At 40.4% G+C, this 20,000-nt stretch overlaps 1 protein-coding gene and 1 long non-coding RNA gene across 6 annotated transcripts in view; one reads left to right on the forward strand and one right to left on the reverse strand.

Moving 5' to 3' along the window:
* Positions 1–741, reverse strand: part of LOC135200017 (glutamate [NMDA] receptor subunit 1-like) — a 126,091-nt gene extending 125,350 nt beyond the window's left edge. For all 5 annotated transcript variants that reach the window (XR_010311175.1, XM_064228229.1, XM_064228227.1 and 2 more), the window contains exon 1: positions 449–741. The gene's annotated coding sequence lies outside the window, so the exon portion shown is untranslated. The remainder of the gene's footprint in view (positions 1–448) is intronic.
* LOC135200020 (uncharacterized) overlaps positions 1–20,000 on the forward strand; it is a 178,230-nt gene that overhangs the window by 85,696 nt on the left and 72,534 nt on the right. The window lies entirely within an intron of this gene.

Genomic DNA, 20,000 nt, shown 5'->3' on the forward strand with positions numbered 1-20,000 from the left:
AATCACGCCCATGCGTTAGCCAAAAGGCCCTGATGATGATGATGATGATGATGATGATGATGATGGTGATGATGGTGATGCTCATTGCACTGCAGATATGCACGCCAGGGTAGCCATCGACGCCAGGACCTCTCTCTCTCTCTCTCTCTCTCTCTCTCTCTCTCTCTCTCTCTAGGTTTGATTTTTTCCACATCAAATATTTCCTTTTCACTGATTTGTCGCTTTGGACTTGGAGCGGAGACAGGGAGCGTATGTATGAGAGAGAGAGAGCGAGAGAGAGAGAGAGAGAGAGAGTAGAGAGAGATAGAGGCCCTCGCCATCTCGCCGGAGGAGGTGCGTATATATCCTTTTCAGCATCCTGACGTCCCCTCACTAATACATCCTTCGGGATCAGCGTCCATCGCATTTGAAACACTTCACTTGGATCCTGGAAGGACTGACGACGTACCTGAGAATCCTCTGAAGAGACGACGAAGGTGGAGTGAGGAGGTGCCATCACGAAGAATGTTCCAAGTCTTATATAGATTTTTTTTGTTTTGTTTATCAATATCGGTATTTTTCCCCTTTTTCCTATTTTTTTTATTTTTTATTTTTTCTCCCCCTTAGCGGCCGGGGCGTCGCCAAAAGGATCCGCGGCCGCGCTCCGCCGGATACTGAGCGCTGAAGTGGCTGGTTGGCAGGACGCACCCAGGACCCCTGATACACACACGCACACCGCTGCTCTCTACAGTAACTCCCTGCTTTGCTCGACTCTGGCGCACCCTCCCTCTCTCTCTCTCTCTCTCTCTCTCTCTCTCTCTCTCTCCTCTCTAGGGCTCTTCCCTCTCCCCATACCCCCTCCCCCTTCTTTCATCTCCTCTGTCATTCCTCTCCCAGCCATACCCACCTCCCACAACAGCCTTCTTCTCTCCCCCATCTCTCCTATCCAGCCACCTCCCCGTAGCATCTCATCCCCCTTAGGGCCCTTCCCTACCCCAGTGACACTCTCCCCCCTCCCTCCCTCCTTCCTTCCTTCCTTCCCTGGGCAGGTTCCTCATCTCTCCCCCATCCATCCCTCCCCATATCTCCACTTTCCCCTCACCCAGTAACCAATGACACTTGCTGGCACCCAAAGATATATCCCCCAATCAGAAGCCCATGATGCTCTCCCACAGAACCACTTTGATTTCGGGGCCTCTTTTGCGACGGGGTTTTCGTCTCTGCCCTCCTTTGGCGGAGGAGGAGGAGGATTTCTTGGCCCCAGATGATGTGCATTTCTACGAGGCATCATCGTTTCTCACTCATTGCCCCCCTCCCCCTCCCCACCCCTCCTCCTCCTCCTCCTCCTCCTCCTACTCCTCCTCCTCCTCCTCCTCCACCTCCTGAGTAAACCCGTGAAGAAGTGTAGTCATGACCCCTCCTCTCGAACGCCGTCAGAAGAACGTTTCACATCTTGGAACTCCGTCAGGCCTCCTCCGGTGCTCCTCATCTTCCTCGGATGTGCTCTGCTCGAGCCCTTCTCGCTCACGCCTCGGGGTTCTTGATCGAATGGGTCAGTCAGATAGCATTCGAACATTCTCTCTCTCTCTTTCTCTCTCTCTCTCTCTCTCTGTTCTCTTCTCTTCTCTCTTTGACCCATATTCTCTCTTCTCTCCTCTTGGATCATTAGTCTTCGAGTATTTGTCTTCCATTTTTCTCCTGCTTTGTTTTGCTGTTCCTGATTTCTTCTTCGCTCGCAGCAGCAGCAGCAGCAGCGGCAACTACAACCAACAGCAATCCCGGGCTGTTTCGTTGCCTGCTGATGACAGACTCGTTCTATGTTACTTCTTCTTGCCGCGTATTCCCATGACTTGTCTCTCAGGCGATGGTGGCATTCCCTATCTAGTCACGTGACACTTCCTGGAACACTCGTTGCCATCTCTCTCTCTCTCTCTCTCTCTCTCTCTCTGCTCCACCTCCTCCCTCCCACCTCTTCCCTCCCAAAAGGGCCCTATGTTCGCCCCTGGGTCGTCGTGAAGCCCCCCCCCCCCCCCTCTCTCTCTCTCTCTCTCTCAATTTTATTTTGTAACAATATATACCCCCAGTCTCTTATGGGCCATATGGGGCATGACATTGCTCGGTATAATAAAGCAGATGCCGAAGGGGCTGGCAGCGTTGTGCCCATGTTTACTCAGGGCCCGATAGGAACTAGGACTTGCGAGGAGGAAAGGTGGCGGGGGCAGGAGGGGGGGGAAAGAAAGAGATTGGCCCGCCTCCTAAAAGTTGGACCAGTATAGGAATTGAGGAAAGTCTTATAGTCTTATATATATATATATATATATATATATATATATATATGTAGTATGTATGTATGTATGAATAGAATAATGAATGTATAATATATATGTATACATATGTTTAGAAAATCACAGTAGATGCATGTAACTTTTATGTGGTACTATCGTTTTTTATTCTCTTCTCATCATTATCATCATTGTCTAATTAATGGTAACTTATTATCAGGATTAACTTCATATTTATAATTCCCGTTAACATCATCACCAAAAACCAAAAGACTGTCGTGGTATCTATTTGGTGTTAGTATGCTTAACATTATTTCCAAATATTTCCAATATTGATGCAATTATCGCTTACTCGGGGAGTTAGCCTGCATACTACTCTGTTGTCGTTGGCGTTATTGGTGGTGGTGGGGGGGGGGGGGGGGATGTGTAGGGAAGGTCGGTGGAAGAAACTAAAAAGCTCTGAAAAAATATGTTAATAGGCAGGAATTTTATGATAGAATATGTATAATTTATTTATAAGAATGAAAAAAAAAAGTAATGTGCAAATGATTCATAATAGAATAAAGCGTATTTATCTTTATTATTGCTGGTGAAACTAGGCTGTGTTTGACCTTAGAGTTTAGCACTTTTTAATTCATATTAAAAGTTAGTCATCTATATTTACAACTTACGGGCCAGGGGAAAATTTTTGCACGCGCCCCGAATCAACTGGAGGTCGGATCACGCCTCGTTCCTCTACACTCCCCCAGCTGAGGAACTGTCTATTTTAGAGGTCACGGGACGGTGATCGCAAAGCCAAGAGTTACCGGGAATGATTCATTAAGCCGTCCCGTTGTGGGAGGCGCTCGAAGCAATGTCCGTCAGCCATGTGATGATGATTGTAGTTGTTGTTATTATTATTATTATTATTATTATTATTATTATTATTATTTGACATAAAGATTATTGCCGCCCTGCTAGAATTATTTTCCTCTTATGAGAACTTCTGATCTAGATAATCATCTCCCAAGTAAAGGGTATCCTGCTAAATTTTTTTTTTTTTTTTTTAAAGTTTTTTTTTTTTTTTAAAGGAAATTTCGTGCGGTAAGTATTTACACGTGAAGGAATTACCCGTTGGGGTGATTTTACAGGGCAATTTTTTTCACGTAATTTCACTTAGATTTTATTTTTCATCTCACGCAGATATTTTTTCACATTTCACGTGCATTTTTTTCACATTTCACGCAGATTTTTTCATTTCACGTAGAATATATTTTCACATTTCACTCAGATTTTTTGTCACATTTCACGCAGATTTTTTCACATTTCACGTAGATGCTTTCCACGTAAGCGAGTTTCCTGCTGAAATATTATAGCTTTAAGGAATTTTGTAGTTTTAATATTTTTGTGTAAGTCATTACTTGAATCATATTCTCGGAATGTCATTTTCCTTTGGGCTTATTTTCCGCTATTGTTATGAGCATATCCTATTTAATGTTACAGGTATAGGGGGGAGTTGCTGTTGTTGTTTACTTTTGACTACAGTCCCAATAAAACACTCATCTTGTGTATCATTATCTTGAAAAAGCTGAAAAAAATAATCAAATTACTCGGAGACTTAAATTCAGTGCGTCATTTTATTTCTCGCCACAACATTCTTCCTATCCCTTCTCGACCAGACCCATTGCCCCTCCCTCCCTACCCATTATCTCCTACCCCCCCTCACTCTCCTGCCTCCCCCCTCCCCCTCAGGTGGCAAAAAGGGTCATTAGCTCGTCTCCCGCCGGAGGCGTCTTTTGCCCTCAAAGCTAAGGTAATTGGCTTCTGGAATCCACAACAGCCTGCATCAAATGATTTCGGAATGAGATTTTCCTATTTCATTGTCTGTCTTATTTTAATTTATTTTATTTGACTAATAGACGCCGAGGAGGGAGGCTTAACCTTGACGGGACAGATAGATAAGCTGGCCTCTCAAAGGTGGGGAGGTTACTAATATATGTCAGAGAATGTAGAAACAGAAAGAGAAGTCCAGAGCTATATTAGTGTGGGGTTTTATGTGAATGTATGCATGCTCAGCTTGACAGTCGAATTTACGAGTGACTTGTTTCTTTTTGGGGGTTCTAATCCCAATCAGGAGAAGCGACCTTCTATCTTTCTGTTGGTTCTAATCTCAATTAGAACCCACAGAAAGGTAGTAAGTTTCTTCTCCTATTAGGAGAAGCAGCCTGTTATCTTTCTGTGGTCTAATCCCTATTTTTTTCCATCTGAACTTTTAATTAGCATATGTGCTTATGATATTTCTCGTGTCGTTCTGTCAATTGTTGGTGTATTTTTTTACCTATGCATGAAGTTTTGGTTTTCATTTTAACTAGTTTGTAAAGTATTTTTAGACAACTTGTAAATTCATGTAATTTATATTGGTCATTATTTATTGTGCAGACCGTGAGGATGCATTTAGCTGAATGCGAAACTCGTCGGTTGGAATAATTTGTAATACTTCGCCATGTTTGTTCCTGCTCCTGCTCCCCTGTGCATTTTATCACTTTGGCTGACTCGCCTGTTTTCTCCTTTCACACACACACACTACATATATATATATATATATATATATATATATATATATATATATATATATATATATATATATATATATGTAAGTAAGTGTTTACATAATAAAAATATGGAATGTTAGTCCATATATATAAAAGATTGCTTGCAGGAATGTGATCAGACTAGAGACGCTAAAGATGACGTATACAATAAGTATGTAGGCTAAGATAACATGCCGTCACCTGTAGTCATTCAATTGTTTATAAACATTAGTCCAAGCTCCCTGCTTGAGACAACTACCCGACCTATAATTCAAACGGCCTACGTGATCTGTAGCGTGTCTCATTTTGATTGTGTGTTCGTATGAAACTATGTCATTTGTATGTATGTTCATATGTTCGAACTACTGTCTGTTCCTTCATAACTTGTAACAGAGATGGTAGACGAGCAGAACAGAGTTAGCTATCGTCATTAGAAGACCTGTACCTCTTTACCTAAGCTTTATCATGTAGAGGAATAGGATTAGCCATCATCATTGGCAGAAGCGATCAAGCTATCGTTATTAGAAGACTTGTACAATCATATCTGATCTTCAGCATGTAAAACTTCAGAAGAATACATATATTTTTATATTTCGTGTTTTCTACAAGAACCTCCTCACCATGAGTTTAACACATCGTCGTAATAACCAACAAGATAATACCGACTTCGTAAGTGATCTACAAACCCCCAGACACTCCATTGAAGATGGAAGTGCAATACCAACCGACTTAGCGTAAGATTATCGCTAGTCTAACATTACCTCATAGGGCGCCTTATCATACAAGCACTAGCCCTAATATTGGTGGCAGTGGACCAGAAGAACTCTACAACTTCTCCGAAGAAATATCAGAATAATGAGTATCATATAAGAACTCTTCAACGACAACGAAACAGCAGCAGATTCTTCAAGCAACTTATTATCATCGTTTAGTGAGCGACTTCAGAAAACAACAAGAACTCTTTAAACGACGACGAAAGCAAGAGATTCTTCAAGCAACTTAGTATCATCGTTAGTGAATAACTTCAAGAAACAAAACGACGTGTCCTTTTTCCTACGACAACGCAAGCTTCGTCTCTCATTAGAATCATTCAAGAAAACATCGTTAGTGAGCGTTTCCGGCACTTCAAGAAACAAACCGAACGCGTCTGCAGCATCGGATCTTTCAAGGGCTCGAATCATCGAAACAACGCGCCCGGGGGAAACTGAAGCCAAACCAGGTCATCCGCTAAATAGAGAAGGAGGACCAAGGCCGTGTGTCGTTATCGGAACACCGTGACTTCCCACAAAAAGCAAGCTAAGTACAATTTTTTATTCATTTGGAGTAACTTTGAGTGTTTCCTTTGCAGGTCGAATTTCGTTATTCCTGTGGCTGGAGTTACGAGACATTCTTAATCTTACTTTTTTACAGAAATTATCTACATCATTGAGATTTCGCTACTGCAAGTTTTTTATCTTTGAGTGTCTGTTTCCAGAAGTTCTACTGAAATATCATAATCATATACTATGTTAATTTTATCATTTTGGGTGATTATTAATCCCTTACGTAACAAATCATATTAAACAGTGAATATGCGTTTACGCAGTGGACGTCTGTATTTATACAGATGCATGGATAGGGTCGTTAAGCACCGTAGTGATTAGAAAACACACAAAAAACAAGTGGAACACCCGTACAAATCTATATAAATTAGAGGTAACACTATTTCGGGTCATGACAATAAATGCTCCTTTGCAAGTCCCGATCGCAGTTTTAGCCTGAGTTTTTTGAGTTATATAAAATATCGAACCTCAATGACTCAAACTTAACTTTAAAAATATGGCTGGATTGCAAGGAATAACATGTCTGTAAAAAAACTTTCATCAGGCTAAATGCGCTGACCAGGATCCCTCACTATTTCAAATTTTAGCAAAGAATGAAGTACAAACAGTTAATATTGTATGCAGTAGTGATAACTTGTCTTATTAGTAATCGCTCAGTTCCTAATAGTTCGTCATTCATTGCTTTATACGTAACCAGCAACATAATGCTAAAAACACACAATACGTTGCCGATGGTAATAAAGAGAAGGATCCTAATTATTACAAAAAGAAATAGAAACAGTAGCCTTTCAGAATCAAACAAGCAAAACTCGGTTACTGTGTCACCTAGTCAAGCGGTCAAGGTTAGTTAAATCTGCCGAGTGTTCAAAGCATAGCAAATTCCACACAATAAGCGACTCTAGCAGAGTGGGGAAAAGCGATTGTTGGTTCATACATGCCAATATCTTTTTGAATTAAAAAGGATTTTTCCTATGAAACACACGACCGTTATAAAGGTAATCCAAGAGCAGGTTTTCGTTTTTTTTTTTAAATACTTAAGTTTATTATAAGTTAGTGGTGGATTAAGCCCAACTGTGCGCCCAAGTTTTTTAAAAATTAGAGTATCTTGTTTGATTTCTTTAGTACACGAATATCCTGTATTTACGGACTCACGTCTGTTGTTCGAACTTCCCTAATGAGAAGTCCGGATAAGCGAGCGCTTACAGATACCTCTATAGTTATAAAAAACATTGATCTGTATCTAGTGTAATTGTAAGATATCCATCTAGGGATACACAAAATATATCTTACATCCTGCAAAATAAGGCGTGTTTATCAAAGGAAAATCCTATAAACCAACCTTCAAACATATCAAAATCAGTTTGAACAAAAAGAGACAATTAATCAAATAATCACTTATATAAAGGAACAATACATTTGTCTCATAAATCGTAACATTGTTCAAATGACCCAACAGAATTCTCCCACAACCGCAGTCGTAGTTTTGCACGCAAAATCTCGAGAAGCATGCACCCTCGAATGTCTTAGTGCGTGTAAAAAGACTTTGCTGGGAAATGAAATTTTAATCCTTCCCGACACTCTGAAATATAACGATTTCCGCGAACAAAGCCCTAGGACACGGTTGACACAAGCAACAAGTTAATCTAGTGATCCACAAACGTATACATATCGTGGATACGGAAGTGATAGATATCGCATTTTTTTATTGTTGCTAACTTTTAATCCCGCCCAATCAGTCGTGGATGAATCTCTCTGTTAATATATCTAAAGTAATATCCGTAAAGTCATTCAAGCAGAGGTGATTCAGCAGAAATTTTTTTTTATCTTTTATCTGAATACCAGGAAGTTTCTCCACTAGCGAGTGATCTCTGGGAAAAAACGGATGTAATTTAACACAAAATACGGTCTAAGGACAAACATAAAGCTATAATACGTACCTTCGTGTAGACTCTCAATGAAATTTCAAAATAGAGATAAATGACGAAGTTGAAAAATGTTAGTAATAGGAGCCATTAGGAAATCAAATAAGCCCATATAATTTTTCCCTCAAACGTCATGTCATAAAAGATCGGACTTGGCGTATCTGCGTAGACTTCTGTCGCTTAAACAAGGAAACGACTCCCGATAGTTTCCAGTGCGATGTACCGACGACATCTTATCTCTGTTAGGTTAGAATAAATTTTTTTTTTTTTTTTTCACCAACTTGGACTTACTTAAAGGCTTTTACCAGATACCATTACCTAAGTGATTGTACCTCATACACCGTTTTCAGCACATCAGGGGAAACATTATCAATTTTACGTATGCCTCCGGCTTACGTTGCACCCCAATTACAATATAGTGTTTGGAGACTTTTAGGGGATACCCTACATGCTTATATGGTGATCTTGTAATCTTTTCTAATACCTTAGAAGTACATCACATAAAAGTAGAGCTAGTGCTACAGAGACAAAGACAAATAATCTCAGAGTAAAGTATCTAAATGTGAGTTTTTAAAAAAACCGAACATGTTTATCTAGGTTTTATGTGTCTAGTCAAGGTCTTAAAGTAGTCCATGGTTAAGGTGTCGGCTATTCATAACTTTCCGGTGGTACCTATTAAACGTAAAAGGGGGATACAGCACTTTGGCGCTGTAGTGGGTATTACAATCGTATGTAAAATATGTAACTCTTCAATTATGACAGCTCCTTTAACAGATCTTACGAAGAAGAGCGTAGATTGATTATGGCTATAAAAAGCATCAACAGGCGTTCGATATCTTAAAAGCGGAATAATGCAGCTTACGTAACTTAAAAATCCCTGATTAAATAAGGAATTTTTTTTTTATTGCAACAGACGCCTCAGACCAAGGGGTAAGAGGGATACTACTTCAGCAATATGATAAACAGTTCTTTCCTATAGCTTTTTATTCACGTAAACTAAAGCCCTCTGAAAGTAAATATGCAGTAATAAGCAAGGAAGGGCTAGGTATCTTTAACTCACTAGTACATTTTAAGTTCATAATCTATGGCTATCCTGATAAAGTCCTTACTGAACATGAGTCCTTTACCGAGTTTTTCAAAGGCTTTAATCACAGTCCAAAAGGAACTCGGTGACAAATGATCATTCAGGTCTTTGGAGCCAAGATAAGATATCTACCTGGGAAAGCAAATATAATAGCTGACGCATTATCCGCAATCCCGCCACCATACAGCAAAGAACCATTAATTAGACTAAAAGATATAGAAACATCCGTGCCTATTGTTAAAACCGTATCTAAACAAGAAAATTCCTTAACCCAAGAGATCGCGACCATTGAATATTGTGGGTTGGAGCGCAGAACTGTTACAAACTGAACAAAGCAAGGTGTCAACAGCAATAAGCAAAAATAAAAATAAACACTTCGAACGAAAAAACAGGGTCAGCAGCAGCTAAGCAAAATCAATAAACACTTCGAACGGAAACAGGGTCAGCGGCTAAGCAAACCAATAAACACTTCGAGCAGAAACCCTAAAGCAAAAATATTTAAAGTATGTGTATCAGAATAATGTAATCAAATGTAATTTTATATGTAGGTCCGTGACGAGGAAAACCCGAAGAACACAGCAGATGACTAACGACCAGGTAGTAATAATAATCTCTTTCATACCAATCGTCATAAACTGGTTGCATTCCGCTCATCCAAGGGTTCCCTCCTATGTCACAGAAAGCCAAATCACTGTTTTACTGGCCTACAATGCTTACAGATATAAAAAAAGCACATAACTAATTGTAACACGTGTCATGAAAACAAGGGATACACTAAGACACCTGTCAGTTTTAGGGGCCTATCCTGTGCCAAATCATCCTTGAAAGAATATACTTAGAATTATTAACAGAGTTACGAGTCTGACAGAGGGAATAAAAAAAACACTTCTTAGTGTTAATAGTTCCTTGACAAAAAACGTATCTTAGTAATATAGAAGTAATAGCACTAAAAACAAACACCGCAATTGAGTGCATTAGGAATATTTATGAGTGCTAAATCAGTAAATATGGAATTCAACACATAATAATCTGTGACTCGGGTGGTGTAAATCAATAATAATCTCCTTAACACGTTGTGTGAATTCCTTTCCATTAAGAAAACCAATAATATATTTTATCACCCAGAGTCAATTGGTTTGGTAGAATAACGGATAATTAAATAGGAAGTGTCAATGTCTTACGAGTTACAACTCGTGATATTGGATCCGAACTGGATTAAAGCGGTTCTCGCGGTTTTAAATACCTTTATCATTTATATCTTGTATCTATAGAATTGATGCCGCAAGTAGCCTTATACGGTACGCCGCTAGAACACTTTTCCACATATTAAGCCAACCCATTTAATTTCTCAAATATATATAAAAAAAAAATATATAAATAAATAAATATAAAAAATAAAATAAATATGGATACAAGTGGAGTCAATATATATACACTCCGTAAGAAGTCGGAAGGGTTACAAATTATAATAAAAAAGGAATCACGATAAAATCAATAAGCAACACGTAACCATAGATTAATTAAATATCAAATATATATGCGTAAAGATTTGAACTCTAACTTAACGCTTTAGTAATGACAAATAAGCTAAAAGTTCAAACACATATCCAAAACCTACTGACATATTGTCTGTCCCAGGTGATTTTTTATATTCGTAGTCAATGAAAAAAAAAAATAAATAATAATAATAATAATAAATAAATAAATAAAATAAAATAAAAGAGATTTTAAAGTCAGGAAGTCTAGAAGTGAAAATGTTATCTATGAAATAATCCTATATGAATCTTATACAGGGCTAATAATATATATAGAATTTGTATGGGAAACTTTTTCATATAGTTTGAATAAGGAATATTTAATTTAACATAATTACAATTATGCAGATTTCCAACATGAAACTAATATATTGTTCAATTTTGGTACTGTTTTTTTTCAGACATTCTTTTCGTGTGGGTCGAGTATTAAAAGATAATAAATTTATCCTAAAGTCGTATTTATTACAGCAAGTAACGTAACTCTTAGCTGGCTGAGAGCAATCTCCTGCAAGTGACGACGTCATCATTGCCGTATCAGCATTTGTTCCTTTTAACCTCAATAATCTGCTTACACAGGCTTCATCTGTGTGTCGTCTCTGCTTGCAAAAGCAGATTGACTGGAGAAAGGAATGCTTAGCCCGAACTTCTCATGGGCAAGGCAGACGTTAGGTACAGGTGTCTATCGGTGTGCACAATGCAACTTGCAATCATTTTTAAAATAATAAAAAAAACAAAATAAGAAATAGAATTTCTATAACATCAAAATGAATTAATTTTTCTGAACCTCATAGACATTTAGAAGTATCAAGATATGAATATGAAAATATTTACTTGCAACATTAGCCTATTACACTTTCAAGTAAAACATCATGGCGGGAAAAACGTCACAATTGCTTTGAAAAAAACCCCAAAAGTTTATATAGGAAATTATTACATAGTGGGTTTTTTCGTTGCATCTCCTACCTATTAATAAAGTTTTTCTTAAAATTAACCTCAGAGGATGCGCGCGAGAAAATTGAATATGAAACTTTTGTTAGGGCACATAGGATCAGATTTTATCACAACTTAATTTCAGTTAGCATAGAGAACTACAGAATCATGATTAATCTTCTCTTTGACTCTTATGTTCCTGTCAATCTTACAATTAGCTCCGTTTTCCACTTCTTTGTCTTAGTAACTTACTACCAGTAATATCGAATTTTCTTTGAGATTCGTAATGATATCTATTTATATAATTATGGATATTTTTACAAGTCATCATTGACCTGGATAGGTTCACTCATTGTTAATGCCATGGATAAAAAAGTTTGTACAGCGGACTCTTTTGAATTCCAAAATATCAGCGAATTCATGTGGGTTAAGTCTGGTCTAATGGCTCTCTCCCCTCCCCTGGTATTTGGATGTCGTCTGAATTTACTTTGCCCTTGTGACAAGTATAATTTCACTTGCAGGCTGATTAATGGAACCTGGTTACAGTATCCTGCAGTACGAGAGTTTCACATCGCAACTTCAAAAAATCGTTCGTCGCAGCGGACGACTACAGTCAAGTAACAACCGCCTACAATGTGAAAGGAATATCATGGACTTCTTCGACCGACACCGTATCTCGTCGTTAATCTCGTTTTCATGCGGAACGCTCCAGCGACTGTCGGAAATCGACTACAAAAGGGACATACTTCCGACAATTTCGACCCGAAGGATATTCAACTCTACTTTGCTGGCGAAGGACTCGTGCTGGGATGTTTTTTTTATTCATCGCGAACTAATCGTGGTAGCTTAGGATGCAGAGAATAAGTATGAGCGCAAAAATAGAACGTTGGACCCGCCCAGGCAAATTTTCCCCTTGTTTTAACCCTGTGAAATAGGCCGTTTCATTGGGCTATAGGTGGTTTGTCTGGAACTGTGTAATGGTCGAAAAGTTTGTTCGAAGAACGTTAGTTAAAAGTTGAAGTAGTATAACCTCGGTCCATGTATCCTATATATAAAATATCATGTATCCATATATAAATGATCATAAATAACAGAATCGAAATATATTTTTTGCGTGTACGCACTAGGAATCTATATATAAATGATATAAATAACGGAATCGAAATATATCTTTGCGTGTACGCAATAGGAATCTATTTAAAGTGCACATATACTTAATCATTAATTATATGAAACCATATTATACATATGTATAAACAAATCAGGTAGCCTATAATCAATCTTTGTTACCTTTTTATCTTACCAATATCTGCAGTTATTTAATGAGTTAGCTATATGAATTAATGAATCAGATTATATAACATTGTGGCATAAAAATCAACAGAATCAATCAGCATAAAAACATTAATAATTTTATTCAAGTTCATATATGAAATTTTTTTATCAGTTAAAACATATGATTTTTATCATGTTAATCTTCCATTCTATGCAATTTAATCAGAGTACATTAGTATTTTCTGTAGCATATGTATCTTAATGAGATGAAGTGAAAAAAACTGTATCATTATATATCACGTGATCACTATTATTTACCAATATCATTGTTTTATATTTTATTACTTGAATCAATTCATGTACACCATGAATTTTTGTTTGTACTTATATATATATATTAACATAGTGTCTGTATCACTCCTCCATAAGTCAAATGCAAGTCAAGTTTGAGTAATATTCAGTAGTTGGTTTTGGTAGCTGACCGAGCTAATGTAAGTGTTTACATAATAAAAATATGGAATGTTAGTCCATATATATAAAAGATTGCTTGCAGGAATGTGATCAGACTAGAGACGCTAAAGATGACGTATACAATAAGTATGTAGGCTAAGATAACATGCCGTCACCTGTAGTCATTCAATTGTTATAAACATTAGTCCAAGCTCCCTGCTTGAGACAACTACCCCGACCTATAATTCAAACGGCCTACGTGATCTGTAGCGGTCATTTTGATTGTGTGTTCGTATGAAACTATGTCATTTGTATGTATGTTCATATGTTCGAACTACTGTCTGTTCCTTCATAACTTGTAACAGAGATGGTAGACGAGCAGAACAGAGTTAGCTATCGTCATTAGAAGACCTGTACCTCTTTACCTAAGCTTTATCATGTAGAGGAATAGGATTAGCCATCATCATTGGCAGAAGCGATCAAGCTATCGTTATTAGAAGACTTGTACAATCATATCTGATCTTCAGCATGTAAAACTTCAGAAGAAAACATATATTTTTATATTTCGTGTTTTCTACAAGAACCTCCTCACCATGAGTTTAACACATCGTCGTAATAACCAACAAGATAATACCGACTTCGTAAGTGATCTACAAACCCCCAGACACTCATTGAAGATGGAAGTGCAATACCAACCGACTTAGCGTAAGATTATCGCTAGTCTAACATTACTCATAGGGCGCCTTATCATACAAGGCACTAGCCCTAATATATATATATATATATATATATATATATATATATATATATTATATATATATATGATAAGTTGATCACGAAATATAGAAAAACGTGATACTCTGTATAAATAAAGGTATGACATGGAGGAAAATGAAAACACGAGAACTGCCGAGATCTTTCGATCTTAATGACCTTTTACTTAAGGCAAGACTACTTAAGTAAAGGGTCGTTAAGACCGAATGATCTTGGCAGTTCTCGTGTTTTCCTTTTCCTCCGTGGCTTACCTTTATTCACACACACACACACACACACACACAGGAGTAGTAGTAATCCACTTCTGTAGAAATTTTGGGAGCCCGGGCTCCCGGGGGTTTCCGGGCTCCCGAACGTAGGTCTCGACCTTCCCGGGGTGGAACCCGTCTCTGTTCCGAATCTCAGTCCCGTCAGACTACAGAAGTGGATTACTACTAGTCCGCGCTCCTAGAAACCAGTTAAATATGGAGTCGAGAACCCGTAGAGTTGTTTGGGTGTTTCTGTGCCTTTTTCAAGTAGGTCACATCCATGCAATTGACTCTTTAAATACGGATCTCTTGCAGTCAAATTATCGATTAGTTATGGCAGAAATCGTTTTTATTACTTTTTTATTTACTTATATAATTTTCTCCTTTTTCAGGATATTACTTCAAAATAGTTATGAAGCCGTTCTGGCCCTTGGGGATCCCCTTAAATACAACATTTATACTTTGGGGCTGATTTTGGTCAAATGTTAAGTATGGGTTACTGACACCAATTGCATTATTTATAAATTACTATAAGAACGTTTGGGGCCCTGGGAGACCACCCCCTATGTCTCCTTCCTCAATATAACTTTCTTATTATTTTATCCTTCTGAACAATGCGTTCAATTTTAACAATAGAACATCTTTCCTATCATTATGTGCCATGCCAGATGGATAAGATGGCAATGATCCCAAGCGATTGCTTATCTGTCCCTTTTTATCCCGAGCAACGCCGGGTACATCAGCTAGTCATCAATAAAGGAAAGAGGACACACACAGATGTACAGGCTGTCTTTATTGCGACGTTTCGTAATTATACAATTAATTACATCATCAGGGCTGTTAAAATGAAAAATAAAATTCCTAGTAAAATTATAAAAACAAAACTAAAAATTAAAAATTCAGAAATGTAAAAGCTAAAAATTATTCTTACAAAGTGTACGATATATATACATTAAAATTCAAGGAATTAAATTATTGCAAACCCAGAACACTCCAATATTAGAAACCACTCCAAAATCTACAAAACACATATCGATAATAAAGACTTCTGCATTTTGGGCCATACCGCCAACCCTCAAGACCTTGTTATTATGGAATCACTCTTCATTAAACAACTTGTTCCGTCGTTGAACACTCATACGTCCTGCTCCCCTCCCCTCTGTATTTGTCTTGACTTGCGTTGTTTATTTGTTTTTTAAATATGTAACTGACCTGGCAGTTATATACATAGCTATATTCTCTGACGTCGTGACGTCACGACAGACTTTTCGAAACTCGCGGCAATCGCCGACCATCGGTCAGGTGATCGTTACCTGTACGCCCTCTAGATAGTTACCTGGAAACCCCATATTTTTTATGTCGCCCAAGCCGGCAACTTCGTTGTTGTGGGCTCCTCGATAGGTTTTCGTACTCGCTAGAGTATTTCATCGTTGGGTGAAGTATTTTATTGGCTTTCGCTGTTGTTGACTTGGATTGATTTGGATTTGTTTTTGGATTACTCAATTAACAATGTCGACTCGGGAGTTGTGTATAGAGTCTGCTGTAAAGGGGGGTGTAGGGTTTAGAATTCCCAAAGCTTCTCTTGATCCCCACACACTTTGTGTGAATTGTAGGGGTAGAATTTGCACTTTTGAGAATAGATGTGATGAGTGCTTGATTTTGGATGATAAGGAGTGGAAGGAGTTGGACAAGTATGTCCGTAAGCTCGAGAGAGATAGAATTAGAGGAACTAAGAGTTCCCTTTCCCGTTCATCAACGAATCAGGAAGTGGTAGATAATCCCATAGTTCCTTCCCCTGCTCTTCTGAGCGTAATTTAGTAGAAGTATCAGCTCCCGAACCTGTCTCCGAGTCGGGGGCGAAGGACTCAAACCTTTGCAGGTATTCAAGCGGTGCTTGATAAAATGGGACAACAGATTGCCTCTCTTACTGAGCAGGGCAATCGCACTTGGACTGTCGTAAGTGCTTTAAGTGCAGGTGCTAAAGTCAGTGTAAGTGACAAGTTTAGTGTTAGTGACAGTGTAGTGGAGGGTGCGTCCGATCGGTCCTGTCGCGTCCTAGACCCAGACCTCTACAAGCTCCCGGACCCATGGGAGACGTAAAGTCGAAAGTCTAAGGGAGGCGAGAGGCTCTAGTATCCGGTCGGGCGTGCCCTCAACAAACCTGCTGACGCTTCCAAGGTTGCTTTCAGACAGCCGTAGAAAAGGCGCGTCGAGTGTGTTTGGTTCGTCATCCGATGACGTCTTCCCCGCGTCGAGGATGGCGACACTCTACTTCCGTCTCGTCCTCTCAAGAGGAAATTACCTCGTGTTTGTGAGGTCTCATCAGATGAGCAACTGCCAGGCTGCAGTCACTGGAGTTCTCCGGGAGAAGTTTTCGTCATCGGAAGCCTCGCCAGCTAAACAGAGCAAAGACAGCGCTTTCGATGCACGCTCCTCTTCCTCCTGCTACTTGGGAGGATTACCTAGGAAGCTTTCCTACCAAGGCGTCCTCAGGAAGCCTAGAAGGATCGACTCCCTCTGGCTGCGGTTCGTGTGGGCGAACCTGACGAGTTACCCTCTCCCTCGAGAGAGAACAATGAAGCAAGAATATGCTGCAAGATATGCAACAGCAGCTGTCGTACTTATGGAAAAGCTGCAAGAACCCAAGCGTCAGTCTGACGCCCCGGGAGTGATGAAGACTTCGCGAAGCGTCAACGCCAAGAACACAGACAACCAGGACACTTCCGATTTACTCGGACATGACGCTTCCGAGCGGACGCCAGCGCGCGTAAGAGCAAAGAGCGTGACGCCAACGCTCGTAAGAGCAAAGAGCGTGACGCCAGCGCGCGTGAGAGAGAAGGACGTGACGCCGACGCTCGTAAGCATGACGCCTCGGCGGTTTCTGGTGCCAAGGAACGCATCGAGACCAATGACGCTCCGGCTTTGGCTTTAAAATACATCATCCGATGCGGAACGAGAGAGAGAGACCTTCGGAGATGTTGGAGGTAGTTTCGGAAGAGGAGACGAAAGAACAAGTTCCTCCATTCCGACTATAAGACACTTATGCTTCTGTTTCAAGAGCTTTTTGAAAACGGATTTCAAGCCCGCAGCACCTCGTTCTCCCCTGTCTCAGTTCCTTTGTGGAAGAACCCAGAATAAGACTGCCTTTACTAAGATGGTTCTTTCCATTTCGGCCACGAAAGCGCTTGCGAAGATGAACGACTGGATGAAAGAGAAAAAGGAGCGAGGCAAAACTGCTTTCGTTTTTCCTCCTGCAAGATTGGCTTCGAAATCCAGCGTTTGGTACGAGACTGGGGAAGTTCTGGGCCTGGGAGTACCTGCCTCCTCTCAGGCAGACTTCTCCAGTATCGTCGATGCCAATCGTAGACACGCCTTATCAGCAGCGAAGGTGATGTGGTCGATGCAAGAGTTCGATCATTTACTGAAGGGCGTGTTAGAGTGTTTGAGGTCCTGAACGTTTCTAGACTGGTCTCTGAGTGCTCTTGCAAGAAAGTGGAAGAGAAGGATTCAACGGACATTTCTAACCTTCTGAGTGTGATGTCTTGTATGGACAAGGCGTTACGTGACGGAACTAATGAAGTGGCAGCGATTTTCACGGCAGGAATCGTGAAGAAAAGGTCCCTTCTCTGCTCCTTTACAGCTAAAGGGGTCACACAGGTACAAAGAGCAGAGCTTTTGTTTGCCCCCTTTGCGAAACATTTCTTTTTCCACAGGAGATTATTAGAGATATTGCCACTTCATTGACTCAGAAGACCACACAGGACCTAATATCGAAGGCAGCCAGTGGGGTTTTGTTTTGCCTTCTTCGTTTGCGACCAAGAGAGCGAGAGGAGGACAAAACAACAACACAAGTTTTTTCGAGGAAAACAGCCCCGAGGGACGTCGGGAACTTCTAGAAAGCCCTCCAGAAAAGGTGGCAAGCTTCCTTCCAAAAGGAGGCCATGATCAGACAGTCCTTCAGACACAAATAGGAGCCAGGCTTTCTTTTGTTTTGGGAAGCCTGGAGAGAGAGAGGGGCGGACAACTGGACCCTTCAGATACTAAGGGAGGGCTACAAGATCCCTTTTTTACGCAAACCTCCCATAGTTTTAGATCCCCTCGACTTAACAGCGAATTACAAGGACAGCAGCAAGAGATTCGCGTTAAAAGAACAAGTAGAGCTTATGCTCTTAAAAAAGGCGATAGAACCTGTTTCACCCCAAGAGAATCCGGGGTTCTACAATCGACTGTTTTTGGTACCCAAGAGCTCGGGAGGATGGAGACCCGTTCTGGACGTCAGTGCTCTAAAACGCCTTCGTCGTGAAGACGAAATTCACGATGGAAACAACGCAATCAGTGCTATCGGCGTTGAGACCGGGAGATTGGATGGTCTCATTAGACTTACAGACGCTTATTTTCATGTGTCCCCATCCACCCAAGCTCTCGGAAGTACCTCAGGTTCTTATTCGAAGGAAGAGTATTCCAGTTCAGGGCTCTTTTGCTTCGGGCTCAGCACAGCGCCACAAATATTCACAGCTATTATGGCGAATGTAGCCAAATGGCCTTACACGAAGGGGGGATCCGCATTTCTTTCTTTATCTGGACGATTGGCTTCTCAGGGCCAACTCCAAGAAACAGTGTCTGGAGGATATGAAAAATAACCCTGAACCTAGTACGGGAACTAGGGCTAGTGGTGAACCTGGAAAAGTCTCACCTGGAGCCTCTCGCTCGATCATTTATTTAGGAGTTCTGATGAACTCTCAGGATTTTGCGGGCTTCTCCCTCCCAGGAGAGACAAGACCGATGCCTGAATCGGGTGCAGGAATTCCTGGGGGAGACAACAATGTTCGGCGAGAGGGAATGGATGAGTCTTTTGGGACCATTTCCCTCGATCGAACAGTTCGTCTCACTGGGAAGACTGCATCCTCAGACCTCTACAATTTTACCTCAACAGAAATTGGAAAAGGAAGGAACAAAGGCTTTCAGACACCTTCCCAATTTCAGCAGAGGTCAAGAAAGACTTGATTTGGTGGCTGGATCCAGCGAAGCTGGGAGAAGGAGTTTCACTTCAACAATTGAATCCACAGCTAATATGTTTCTCAGACGCATCAGACCTAGGCTGGGGAGCGATCTGGGGAACAGGGAAATTTCGGGAAGATGGAGCGAAAACCGAAAGAAAATTGGCATATCAACAAGAAAAGAGCTGATGGGCAGCTTTTCTTAGCTCTTCAGGCATTCGAGGAATGTGTGGCAGGCAAAGTAGTGGAAATAAGCATGGACAACGTGACTGCTCTAGCGTATGTCAGGAAACAAGGAGGCACCCACTCGTTTTCTCTGAACGAGACAGCCAAGAATCTGTTGCTATGGGCAAAGGACAGAAATATCGTCCTCCAACGAGATTTGTACAAGGGGAATTAAATGTCAGAGCGGACCTCTTGAGCCGGAGAAATCAGGTCCTGCCAACAGAATGGACTCTCAAGTTAGAGGTATGCGAATTACTATGGAGGTTATGGGGCAACCTTCCATAGACTTGTTTGCAACCAACAAGACAAGGAGGATGCAGACGTTCTGCTCACCGGTGCCGGATCCACAAGCGGTAGCAGTAGACGCGTTCCTCATGAACTGGGAAGGACTGGATCTGTACGCCTTC

Source organism: Macrobrachium nipponense, chromosome 26 (genome assembly GCF_015104395.2).
Source record: "Macrobrachium nipponense isolate FS-2020 chromosome 26, ASM1510439v2, whole genome shotgun sequence".
In the NCBI taxonomy this organism is placed as follows: Eukaryota; Metazoa; Arthropoda; class Malacostraca; order Decapoda; family Palaemonidae; genus Macrobrachium; species Macrobrachium nipponense.